Genomic DNA, 10,220 nt, shown 5'->3' with positions numbered 1-10,220 from the left:
CCACCTACTGGCTGGCTGGCTGCCTTTGCTCTGCCCTCCCAGCTAAAGAGTGGTCATTCTGGGGTCCTGCTGCCTGCCCTCAGTTCCCGTGTCCTTGGTTCTGGTGGCCCGCCACAGGGGGCAGGTGTGGAAGCTGGCAGCCTGCTGGAGCTGCCCCAAGAGGGAGGTGCCAGTCCCACTGAGAGCTCCCTGAACTCCTGTTTAAAAGCACGTGGACTCCCCCATTCATTCACATAACCTGGCAGAATATTTTTCGAATAAATCATGAGCATGGCAGTTACATTCTCTAAACCACACTGGAAAAACGATTATGGTATTTACTGTGGGGACAGCAAGATTGATTCTCACCCAGAAAACCTGTCAGGTTCTTGATTTAGGGAGCTGGGGATCAGCACAGGTTAGCTCTGATTTATATCGGCTTGCTTCTCCCACAGGTCTGTCTCCTGCTCTAGGGGACATTTTTGGGTGGAATGGGCCTGGAGCAGCCACTGTCCTGCTGGTCCCTTTCAAGATGGCCCACCACGGCCACGGATGCAGCAGAGCTCACTGCCCCATAGCTGACTCCCGCCATGCCCTCAGTTCCGCTCCCTGCTCCCCTGGCCCTGCCACCTGCTGCTTGAAGTCCAGCTCCTTAGCTAGAATTGCAAGACCTCCTTGATGGAGCTACTGCCACTTCTCCACTCTCTCCCATCACTTTCTGCTCATGGCATACCTTGAATGTGACTGACCCTTCCCTATGAAGAGGAGCGAGCAGAGAAACCAGAGAGGATCCCATTCTTGGGCAGCTCCGCATCTGATGCAGGACAGTGACATAGAGATCCTTGCTCCCGTGTGCTTAGTTCCCTGATGAATGGGCCTCGCAAGTGGGGCACGGAGAAGGTAGCATCCACACTGTTCCTCTAGGCCTCACCTCCTCTGCTCTCTATGGGCCAACAGTGAACCCAGGTCACCTTTGTCAAAACCCTTATCTCCTTTTACTCGTCAATCACTTATGCTGCTTCTGTGTTTCCTCCATGCCTAGTGTGACGTCTGGAATGCCCTTGGACTCAATGAGCCTGGACAGAGTTATCAGTTGCTCTTGTGTCAAACCTAGCCCATTCTTGGAAATAAACATCTATCTATCCAGAGACCACCAGGCTCTTCTTATAGGAATCAATGAAGGGTCAGCGGGCAGGTGGAGCAGGTAACAGTAGCATGTTCCCTCTGAGGTCAGATTTTCCTCTCCCATAAAAAGTCCCAGCCAGGCACTGTGGCTCACACCTGTAATCCCAGCACTTTGGGAGGCAGAGGCAGGCGGATCACAAGGTCAGGAGACTGAGACCACCCTGGCCAACATGGTGAAACCCCATCTCTACTAAAATACAAAAAAATTATCCGGGCGTGGTGGCACGCACCTGTAGTTCCAGCTACTTGGGAGGCTGAGGTAGAAGTATCACTTGAACTCAGGAGGCGGAGGTTGCAGTGAGCCAAGATTGCGCCACTGCATTCCAGCCTGGTGACAGAGCAAGGATCCATCTAAAAATAATAATAATAATAATAATTAAGTCCCTAGAAAAGGACTCCCATTTCCCCAAGAAAGTGGGGAATCTGCACCCATTTGCAGCAACAGTTCATATAGAAGCAGGAAGTATTTCTCTATAGCTTCCATATCTTCCCAAATGGGGGAGGAAGACAAGAGAGTCTCAGAGCTACATGACTGGGTGCCACTATTCCCCAACTTGAGGGGTGAAAGAGAACCCTATTAATTTCAAAGATTTGTATGCTGGTCAATGGTGATCTCACAGTTCTCTCCAAGAATAACTGGTGGGTATTTATATTACTAAAAAGCACATCATGATGATTTCCCTAAAAGAAAGAGGTTACTCCCTCAAGATGGATGTAAGACTCTTAGGAGGAAAGATAAGGGTATTGTGACTTTTTCCATAGCAAAGCTTCCCCATTCCTCTGCTCAGTGCACTCAGGGTTCATGAATCTTAGTGCCTGTGGTGAGAAGCAGGGCTCCCCCCCACCATTACATCTCAGCCATTTTGCAAATTACAGACTCCCAGGTAGGAAGAAGCTCTGGAATTACCCAGTCTGTCTCCATCAAATGACCTCCCAGGTCTGGCTTGCATGCCTTTTATGATGGAGAGCTCCCTCCTCCTAGACAAGTCCATCGCTGGTAAGCTCTGATGGTAGAATGGTCTTCCTAGCCTCCACGCTGCCTCAGTCCCAGCCCTTGGGGCCACACAGAAGCCTATCGCTCTTCCCAGGGCATCTCCCCGTGTTAGTGCACCTTCTCTGGGCTGAGCACTCTGACTCCCATCCCCTACCCTCCTACCTCTCAGCCCCCAAGCCCAGTCCACAGTCTTCTGTAGTATGATGTCTCTAGTCCCTCCCCATGCTGGCCTCCTGGGGACATGGCCCATCAGCCTGGCTCCCACCTCATGGGGCAGAGTAGGGCATCACAGCTGCCACTCATATTCTGGAAAATATACTCCAAGTCAGCCTTGCTTCTCCTTAGCAATAGTTGGCACTTGTGTTATGAGCTGGCTCTGCAGGGCTTGTAGCTACGGACACCAGTATCAACACACACTCTCACTTTCACCTTCGAGTCCACAAGTACAATTCTCCCGGTTTAAAGCAGAAGCAGACTGGGCGCGGTGGCTCATGCCTGTAATCCTAGCACTTTGGGAGGAGGCTGGATCACAAGGTCAGGAGTTCGAGACCAGCATGACCAACATGGTGAAACCCCATCTCTACTGAAAATAGAAAAATTAGCTAGGTGTGGTGGCATGCGCCTGTAATCCCAGCTATGCAGGAGGCTGAGGCAGAAGAATAACTTGAACCCGGGAGATGGAGGTTGCAGTGAGCCAAGATTGGGCCATTGTACTCCAGCCTGGGTGACAGAGTGAGACTCCATCTCAAAAAAAAAAAAAAAAAAAAGCAGAAGCAGATGACTCCAGTGGCAACACAGCGAGAACTCTGGAAGATGGTGGCCTGAACGCCTGTCCCCACCACCCACTTGCCCACTGCCTCTCAACACCCTCTCCAGAGCAAGGCAGGAAGGGGCCTTGGTGAGTATCCTTGCAAACTGGATTGCCAGTGCTTTTGTGAGGACGCAAACAAATTTACCAAAAACTATGTCTACACCAGTCAATTCACCATACAATCAATTTGGCCAATGACCAATTTGCAAATTATTTTTAAAACTTAAATTTTGCTGCAGTCATTTTGTCATTTTGTCATTTTTTTTTCTTTTCCACCCGAGGCTGAATTGCTCACAGGTGTTGAGTTTGGTGGAGCGCTACCGTTGACATGGTTCCCCTGGGAGCAGAGAGGCATCCTCCAGGGTCTCAGCAGAGGCTGGCCAGGTCAGTCACTGCCAGTCCAGAGGAACAGAAGCCCATGTGCCTGTCACTCTGGTTGGGCTGTGACCGCTGGAGTCAGCCACTGAGGGCACAGGGAGCCATGAGCAGGCAAAGAAAAAAACCACAGATGTGGGGGACAGGAACCAGAGGGAAGCAGACCCAGTGGAAGAATCGGGACAGGTGTCTGTGTCTGAAATAGATGTGGGCAAGATCCAGGAGACAACTTGGACAAAAAAGAAATACAAACTCTTAAAGAGATCCAGTGGGAGTGAAGTAAAGATTTTCCGAAACTTAAAAGAAGTGGTTCTTAAATCTTGAAGTTTGGACATAATAAATGAATATATTAATTAGAGAATTGTCTCTATGGAGAATTAAAATAATGACAGAAGATCAGGAGTAGAAGTATCTCAAAACCTAGGGCCCAAATACAAAGAGAGAAAAATCAGGGAGAGAGAGACAGATAGTGAAGAAGAGAGATTCCGTAGACCTCAATGAAGGGCTAGGAGAGGACTTCTGTGCTAGGACAGGGCTATTTAACATAACGAGAAGAATACAGGGTGCTTCGTGTATGTAAAGATGAGAATGGTCATCGCTAATAGCTGGGAAGCCAGAGAGAATTTTCAAAATCATGGAGTGGAGAGGATAGGAATGCATAGTTACTTAACAAAGCCAGATAAATGAAGGAAAAGGAAAAATAAAACAACAACAAAGTAAAATAAACAGTAGCCATAACTTAAGAGGGCAGAAATAAAACAAGTGTGCCAATTATTCCCATGAGAGGGAATTGACTGAACACCCTGATTAAAAGACAGAAACTCCAGACTGAGTCAAGAAAGAAAGCTTGGCTCTATCCTGTTTACCAGAATCTCATCTAGAAAGAAATGATTAAGAAAGGTAAAAAATAAAGGTCTGGGCAAAAGGATGTCAGGAAAAGTGCCTCAGCCCTAACCACAACCATAGAAGAGGGAGTGAAAATATTAATATCAAAGTGGGACTGCGGCCCAAAGACATTGAATGGGATCAAGACAATGACACAATGAAAGCAAAATGAAGCATAGTAATAATCATCATTTACTGAATTCTTGCTATGTACATAGTGCTGGGGAGTTCAAGGAATGATGTCATGTTGTCCCCACCATAGCCCTGTAAGGTAGATAATACCATTATCCCCACTTTACAGATGCATAAATCAAGGCCTAGAGACTTTAAGCAGTTTGTTCAAGGCTTCGACTCTGAAGCCCACACTCTTGACCAGCACCCTCTTCCTTCCCCCTTACTTCTTGAGAGCAAGAACAGCATTCTACCCAGGGCCGGCACTGATGTGGAGCCTATTGCACCTTTATGATGTGGCCTTTTGGGGATATAACCCACCTGAACACCTCTAACTATTTTTAAAATATACCAGATTGACTTGTTTTCAACGGACTGATACCGTCTATTAATCAAAGCCACTCTACCGCCTGTATCTTTTACTCCTGTAAAGTCTCTTCTCAGAGCGCTCATGCCTTGCCTCCTCTGCCTTCCTCAGGACACATTAAGATGATTCGGGTCCATGTCCATAAAGCTTGATGGTCGGAAGCAATAGTTTTTTTTTTCTTCATGCGGGAGTCATGAGTGCTTCTAGCACCATCGTGATTTCCAAACATCAAAAACGTCTACAAGGAAGTAGAGGTTTGACGTGATTGAAGTAATCTGGTTCATAGGAGTTGGCATCAAGGTAATGATGAAGTAATTAGATTAATTAACAGTAAAATGTAATTAAGGGGAAGGGATTTTGCAGTAGTTCTTCAACAGCTCAGCTTAGCTGAGATGACATATTAGACTAGACTTCTGCTTCTGGTACCAGCGTGTGAAGCTGACATAAACTCAGCATTCTCTACTTTCCATGGTAGTTCATACTTCAGATGTTGTCTTATCTAATACTTGTCAGTGTATTAGATGTGTCATCCCAAATAAGCAAGAGCCATTGGCTGGGGACCCCATAACCATCTTACTGTTGATTTAAAGAACAATGGCCAATGTAAACAATATTTAATGTGCCTGACTGATACCTAATTATCTTGACATTGAATTACCAGTAAAACCTGAAAGGTTTTAAATATCTGATATTGATAAGAAAGTTATTATCACTGAGCATTTACTTACTACTTACACCAATTTCAGTTAATTACATGACAGTGAGATTGATTGCTTATGAAATCTTCAGTCCTCTTCTCACAATTAATTGATATCTAATCAACATAGGTCATCTTGTTAAATTCCCATTAGGGTATTTGCAGGCAGATGGGATTGGAGGCCTTCCTTCTAGCGGTGTTGCTTTCTTGTATCCTGTGGTGCTTTTGGGAGGTACCTATCCTAAGACTGGAGGCGAATGAAGAATTACAGAGGTTCTCAAACTGGACTGCATATTAGATAATCACCTGGGGAGCTTTTAAAAATGCATATGCCGAGGTCACACACCCCTCCCTCAAACAATTAAATCAAATTATCTGGGAGTGGAACCCAGGGCTCAGTATTATTTTAAATTCCTAGAATGATTCCAATGTGTATCCAGATTGACAGCTAGGGGTGAGTTAGACCTGAGGTATGAGCTGGACACCAGCCCCCTGCAGTAACTGGCTTTGATGCAGGGCGTGCAAGCCCCCTCTCCTGTCCCATAAAGCCTGGTGGTCAGCCACGAGCCATGGCTCATGCTCCTAGCAATGGAGCTCTGCTCAGCCCTGCCCTGTCCCACTGTCTCCATACAGTGTCTTGTGGCTGTCTTTCAGCATCCACCTTTGAAGGAAGACTCCTCCTCTCCTGGCCAGCCACACCAGTCTGAGCTTGGTTTAGGGTCCTTCTCTCTTCCTCTTCCCCTCATCCCTCCTTTCCATGCCATCTTCCTTATTCTCTTTCTTAATTGTGAACCTGTGACTTGGTTCTTCAGCCAACCTGGTAGTGCCGGAGGGTTTCCCCTTCTGGCCAGTCTCACAGCATGGGGCCGGTTATGCTGGGTGGGGAGGTGATTCAGCTCCACAGCGAGGGTACTGTGACTTCTTGGTCATTGCTGAATATACAGTGCCTAGGAGAATGGGCATCTTCATAGTTGTTGAATGAGCAAAGCTTTTGAGAATTGAACCAGAGTTACAAAGGGCTCACGTGCTGAGGAGAGTGGGTCTGCAGTCACCTGTCACATGGACATAGGAGAAAGGAGCTGCATTGCTTTGCAGGAGTTTATTTTGCTGATGAATGGAGCAAAATTATTCCCAAGGAGGAGCATGGATTGAGAGATACAGTGAGGGGTGGGGGTGGGGGGCACCTGAGCGCCTTACACCTGGAGGGTTGGGAATGGATGTAAGGGGGGATGATGAGGGGGGAATATGGTGCTGAGGGTGCGTGCTGCTGAGGATTTGTGGACATTGTGCATGCGTGTGTTAGGATGCCCACAGTGTGGTCATAGTGAGCATCGCTTCTGTAGGCATTAGAGAGGACACAGTGCATGACCCATTCTAGAAAATTCTAGATAATGAAAACCAATCTACAGTGACAGACAGCAGAAGAGTGGCTGCTCAGGGATGGGGATGTAAGCAAGAGATTACCAAGGGCCCAAGAAAACTTTTGCGGGTGATAGATGTGTTCATTATCTTGATTGTAGTGATGAGTCTATGAGTATGCACACACATCACAACTCATCAAACTATATACCTGTGAAGTTGAGGATCCGTCCATTATATTTCAATGAAACTAAAAAGAAAAGGAAAATAAAAAAAAGAAGAGAACAAGGCTTCTGAAATCTATCTGGGTTCTCACCTTGGCTTCCTTACTTCCTAGCTGGGATCTCTTTGGGTAAGTTACTTAAGATCTTGGTGCCCCAGTTTCTGTAAAACAGGAATAGTAACTTGCTTATCTCGGACAGTTGTGCAAACGAGTAAGATAGTAGCTGAGACAAAAGGATACAAAGTCCTCATCACAGTAGCTGGCACATTTTCACTGCCCAATGATTGGCACCAGCTATGACGATTTTTCATGGACGTGCCTGGCGCATGCACCCATGTTTAGTGCACATAGCTGTGCATTTCTGCATCTGTATCCATGCCTGTTTATGTACGCAGGAGTGCAGGGCATGAATCCATGTGTCTGTCTGTGTCTGTGAGGGAGTGAGTGGGGCTGGGGATTCATTCTGGGTGTGGGCAGTGAGTTCAGGCATGAATCTTTCCTTGAGTCTTGTTTTTATTTTTGAGATGGAGTCTCGCTCTGTCACTCAGGCTGGAATGCAATGGCGCGATCTGGGTTCACTGCAACCTCTGCCTCCTGGGTTCAAGCAATTCTCCTGCCTCAGCCTCCTGAGTAGCTGGGATTACAGGCATGCACCACCACGCCTGGCTAATTTTTATATTTTTAGTAGAGACAGGGTTTCACCACACTGGTGAGGCTGGTCTCGAACTCCTGACCTCGTGATCTGCCCACCTCGGCCTCCCAAAGTGCTGGGATTACAGGCATGAGCTACAGCGCCCGGCCCTTTTTTTTTTTTTTTTTTTTTTTTAAACAGTTACTAAACTGCTACATTTACAGACGCATTCAGTCTTTTATCATATCCAATAACACAGTGCGTTTTGGAAATCACATCGCCTTGGTTCCTTCATGGCTTCTGCAAATCAAATTTATTTTACCACTGAAAATGTCAAAAGGATTCAGCCAAAGGAAACCTGGAGCTTTCTGGGGTGCAGGACCCTGAAGCTGGCTCTCAGGCTGCAGTGAAGGAGAGGCTAAGGTGCCTCTTTTCCATGTGGATTCAATTTATGTGAATTTCCTTAAAGCTGGGAGGCAGTTGGAGCTCCTCCTGGGAGAATAGAACCTTCAGACCTCTCTGGAGCAGGCTCACATGGGAGGAGAGAATTAGTGTCAGCTTGCGGGGTCAACATGCTATCACCAGTTTGCACTGCCCTGAGCTGGGAGCAGGGTAAGGGGAGCCTTGGAGTCCTGGCCCTTGGGGAGGTCACTGATGAGCAGGACCGTGACCCAGGGAGGCCCCAGAGCTCAGGGGACGGCTCCCCAGGCCAGGTCTGCACACACTGAGCAATGATTCGAGGACAGTGTTCACAAGGTGGACTTCTGGACCTGACTCCTCTGGAGTTGAGTCCCAGCTCTGCCACTCACCAGCTGGGCAACCTCGGTTACGTCGCTTTACTTCTCTGACAGTGTCATGTAACCTGGAGATCAGGGAATCTCAGTGCATAGCCCCCACCTCCAGGTTCTCCATGGTATATGCTGAGTCTAAATTGGAACCTAGACCGAGTCAGGGGATTTGGGTATCTTTTTTGTTGTTTATTATTGACACATAGTAGTTGTACATGTTTGTGGGGTACAGTGTGATGTTTCAATGTATGCATTGTATAATGACTAAAGCATGGTAGTTTAAAAAAAAGTGGAATGCGGCCAGGCAAGGTGGCTCATGCCTGTAATCCCAGCACTTTGGGAGGCTGAGGTGGGCGGATCACGAGGTCAGGAGATCGAGACCATCCTGACTAACATGGTGAAACCCCGTCTCTACTAAAAATACAAAAAATTAGCCGGGCATGGTGGCAGGTGCCTGTAGTCCCAGCTACATGGGAGGCTGGGGCAGGAGAATGGCGTGAACCCAGGAGGCGGAGCTTGCAGTGAGCAGAGATGGCGCCACTGCACTCCAGCCTGGGCGACAGAGCAAGACTCCATCTCAAAAAAAAAAAAAATGTGGAATGGTTCACAAACTTTTATGTCATTCTTGAGCAGGGGCCAGGCTAATCTTCTCAGTATTATTCTAATTTTAGTCTGTGTGCTGCTGAAGGGAGCACTCAAGTGTCTTTATAAAAAGGATCATAGGTGCACAAGGCCACATGTCTCAGGTCTCAGGGGTGTTGATTTCCTGATTTCAGAGGAGAGAGACATCTGTATAGGGAGGCTAAAGCTTGCAATACCTCTATTGAGCACCTACTGTGTGCCGGGGCCTGTCCTGTCCCTGGGGATGCAAACCATAGATGGGCTGTGCCCCTGATTTCCAGGAATCACCCTTGATTGGGATATGGGTGTGGTGAAACTTCTGGGACTCCAAGATCTGTGTTAGGAAGTGGGATAGAGCATGAGGCAGGAACATCTGGGTTCTGATAGAAGGGATCCTCCATGAGGGCTTCCTGAGATGGGCCTAGGCGAATGAAAGACAGGTGCCTACAGCAGTAAGTAATAGAGGTAGGGGTATAATTGGAACGTAAGGTGGTAGGTTGGGAACAGGAGGGATGAGGTTGAGATGTCAATTAGAGCTGGCTCACAGTCGTCCTGGTGTCAAACGAAGATGTGGGCTTTATCCTGGAAGGATACTTGTGTTTCAAGTAGGGTGTGTCTGGAGTCCCCGGGACCATCTCCTTCTGCAATGACTGGCCAGGAGTGCCCATGGGACTCAGCATGCAGTCACACTCATAACTACGATTCATCACAGCAAAACAATACAGATTAAGGCCAGCAAAAGGAAAAGCCTCCTGGATGAAGTCTGGGGAAGACCAGGCACAAGCTTCCAAGGGTCCTCTCCCAAAGAAGCCACACATGTGGTGCTCAATCGCCTCAGCCACAGGTCGGGACAACAGTGTGAAATGTTGTCTCTCAGAGGAGCTCATTGGAGACTCAGTGCCCAGATATTTTATTGGGGGGATGGTCACGTAGACACCCTTGGTCTAATGCTTACTAAATTTCCAGACTCCCAAAGGGAAAGCAGGTGTTTAGCTTAAACCACGCTGTTTGCACAAACATTTTAGGCAGAGTAAGCCACTCACATCAGTTAGGATGGGGACCCTTCTGTCACCTACGTTCCCAGAAACCAGCCAAGGGCTAGCTGGCAACAGGCCTTTTTTAGAATGCCAGTGC

General features: G+C 47.5%; 1 non-coding gene across 1 annotated transcript; it reads right to left on the bottom strand.

Moving 5' to 3' along the window:
- Positions 1-9,053: 9,053 nt before the first annotated feature.
- LOC129018437 (U6 spliceosomal RNA) lies at positions 9,054-9,160 on the bottom strand. Its single transcript, XR_008495268.2, has one exon. It is a non-coding gene; the product is annotated as a U6 spliceosomal RNA (small nuclear RNA).
- Positions 9,161-10,220: the final 1,060 nt, after the last annotated feature.

The sequence above is a fragment of the Pongo pygmaeus genome, chromosome 19 (assembly GCF_028885625.2).
Source record: "Pongo pygmaeus isolate AG05252 chromosome 19, NHGRI_mPonPyg2-v2.0_pri, whole genome shotgun sequence".
NCBI lineage: Eukaryota > Metazoa > Chordata > Mammalia > Primates > Hominidae > Pongo > Pongo pygmaeus.
This window is presented reverse-complemented; position numbering and strand designations above follow the sequence as displayed.